The sequence below is a fragment of the Alligator sinensis genome, unplaced genomic scaffold (assembly GCF_000455745.1).
Source record: "Alligator sinensis unplaced genomic scaffold, ASM45574v1 scaffold215_1, whole genome shotgun sequence".
Lineage (NCBI taxonomy): Eukaryota > Metazoa > Chordata > Crocodylia > Alligatoridae > Alligator > Alligator sinensis.
The window spans coordinates 1,715,548-1,718,800 of NW_005842259.1; positions in this window are offsets into that span (position 1 = coordinate 1,715,548).

Sequence of the window (3,253 nt, forward strand, 5' to 3'; positions counted from 1 at the left end):
GCGGGGTAAATAAACTTACCTCGCTGCCGCCCCCCTCCCCCGAGGAGCACGAACCCAAACACAGCGGGGCACGCCCCCGCGCCGCTCATTGGGTAGCGCGGCGCCCACCTCCCCGCCGATTGGCCCGCCACCCTGCCCGTCACGCCGGGACTCGCCCCCTTCCCAGCCCTCCGCACGGGGAATTGGGCTCGCCCCTGTTGCTCTCTCCGCCAGTTAGCCGCCACCCCTGCCTATCATCTCGGGCCCACCTCTTAGCAGCCCTGATTGGAGAGCGCCCTCAAGACCTCTACTGGTATTGGTTCGGTGAGCTGACTGTCATCGGTTGGCGTACCCCTCCAAGGCCTCTCTTCGCTCCTCATTGGCAGGCACGTCCTTTCTCCTCTACCATTGGCTATAGGCTTTGCCCGTTGGATTACGACATGCTCGCTCCTCCCACCTTCCTTGCCGCTCATTGGCTTGGAGCTTCAATCTCTCCTAACCCATTGAATATGGGGCACGTCCATCACCCTATTAAAACCGCTAACACCCGCCCACCGAACTGCGACGCTCAAAGTCCCTTTTCCATTGGCCCTTCGTGGAGCCCCGTCTCAACTGAGGGCGTTAGAAAAGCCACGTCAATCACTCGTGGGCGCTCCCACTTGGTCTGCCCGAGCCTACAAGGACGCGCAAGTTGGAGCCGTGTTACTAAAACCCTTCCCGGTGTTTCGTAGCAGCAGCGCCCCACCCTGGGCCGCTTGCGCTATTTACTCCCTGAAGCACCACCCCCTGCAGGGATCAGCGAGAGCGAGATGCTATTTGACGCGGGAGACGTCAATCTCGAATCTCGCAAGCCATTGGTGGGAGCAGTTGGAGGCGATCCTGCTTCTCAGCCTTTCCAGGTGTTAGCAACAACGAGCAATTCCTTTGGTCGCCTCATACAGCGCTGTCTGTGACGTAGGTATCGGGAGGGACTTGCCGTTTACCTCGGCCTCTGATTGGATGAGGCTCGTGTCGAGTCTATTCCCCTCCCTCACCTATTAGCAAGGGTCACGTGACAGACGCGGCCTCCTAGGCTGTGCCACCGCCTGAGGCCTCGGCCGGCTGCCGCCTTGCGAAGCCAGACTCAGCTCCCAGCCCCAGCCACGCCCAGGGAGCCTTGATGGGGCTGCCTATGGCCGTGACTCCAGGGCTGGCACGGTCATGCAGTGATGCTGTGTGACTGCCAAGTGAGCCCCTGTGATGGGACAGCCCCACAGCCAACAGCATCATCAGATGCCTGACGATGATGTCGTGGATCCAGCAAGTCTCTGGTGGAGCGCCTCAGCATGGTGCTATCCTCAGATGGCACTACATGGCATGAAGCCCCAGAGCTAGGATTGCCTGCTCTCCTGGATTGGCCAGGAGTCTTTCAGAATCAGCACGGATCTCCCAGTGACTATTGAAAGCAATCCGGGAGATTGATATTGTGAATGGGTTGAACAGTACATTTCATGAGATTACGTCATGTTGGCGGGGAAAAAATCTCCCTGAATAGCTTCAGTCAAAGTTGGCAACCCTACCCACATCTTTGCTTCGCAGGGGACCCACAGCATCGTGCCGCCCCTCATATAAGGCCATAGGACCATGACATGGGTCTCAGTGATTCAGGCACAACTCCAGGCAGAAAGGGTGATCAGCAGGTGTGGGGACGATCCTAGCATCACACAGCAACTGCTGAAGCACAGTGTAAATCCCACCCCCCAACTCACCAGCATCCTGAGGCTCTGTGGCTGCCCTGTGACCAGACCCTGCAATCCAAACCCTTGTGTGTCATCACGTTGCCCTGCAGACGGGACCAAACATCGTTTGCACTACAACGTGTGTCCTTTTAGCTCCCTCTGAGTTTGCCTTCTGAATGTGCTGAACTGTTTTGTACAGTTTGAGGACAGAAAATCATTCCAATCTAACCACTGTGTGTTTTTAATTTAAAAGGATGAAATCCTGGCTCCAATAAAGTCCATGGGAGTTTTGCCATTGACTCCAGCGGAGCCAGAAATTCATCCTTAGTGTTTTGAAAACTTGGCTGTAGTTTACCTTTGGAACAGTTTTTAAAGCTTTTAGACTAATGAGCTCTAGAAAACAGCTGGGTCCTGCAACTCCAAATTTGTTTGGTTCAGCAAGCACTACTGAAAATAAATGCCTTTTAATATTCATTGGGGGGGGGGGGGACAGGGGACGGACAACTGTTAAAGAACTAAAAATAGTTTTTAAAACATCAAAACCGTAATTTGTAAGTATGATCAGGTAAAATAATAATTCACCTTCTGGAAGTCTGGTGGTTAATGCTGAGCTGGGTAAGAGGGTGCAGCAGGAGGCTAAAGCAAAATGCAGAGGACTCTTCCTAGGAGGAAAGATGAAGTTGAGGTCAGCAAGCCAGGGTATGCCAACAGCAAATGACTGGAAGGAACATAAATGGGAAACAATGAGCTTCCTGGTATCAAAATGGAAAGAAGGAAGAGGACCCTCACGAGACGGAGGCATAGGGGCATGATAAGGATAGAAGACTGTAAAATAGAGAGCAGGAGAAAAGGCAGCAGAGAGGGTGTGTGGAATGGGAGAGGCATGTACAGAGTTTGTCTGTGTAAGCAGGAAAAGGCAGAGGGATAAATCTGTCACAACCCAAAGGGTGTGATTTTTGTTTTTGTGTGCTTCGGCACGGCTAAATTGTCCCCGCTAAATTGCAGCTTCTTTGCACGGTGGAGTTTTCTGCTGCAAAAGAGAACCCCGGTGCAAGGGAGAATTTCCTGCCAATTTGAAGCTTTCTTTGCAGGGTGCATTTCTTTGTTGCAGCACAGAAATGCTCGTTGCAAAGAGTTCCTGCCATTTGTATGCTAATTTGAGTCCCATTATTGGCCAGTTCTAAATTATTCACACGTGGCGGCTAGTGATTGGCTCGCTAGCCGTTTAAAATTTCGCGCGACTTCCGCCCAAGTCGAAGAGCTTTGAGCACGCTGCAGAGTGCCTCTGAAGTTATCTGACTTGCGGCTGCCGATTGATAGACTGATCACCTATCGATCTTTCTTCCCGTCACCGAGCGCAACCCCGACGTACCCCTTTCCCCGCTGGCTTCGAATTGCGGACGGATTAACTGGCTTGGGCCCCGCCAGCTGGAACAACTCGTGTGGTTGTTCCGATGACCGGACCACCTGCGTCGTGATTGCAAGCGGCGTGAGTAAAGTTTTTGCAAGCAATAAGTTGTGTCTGCCTCTCCATTCACCAGCCCGCCCTAACGTAC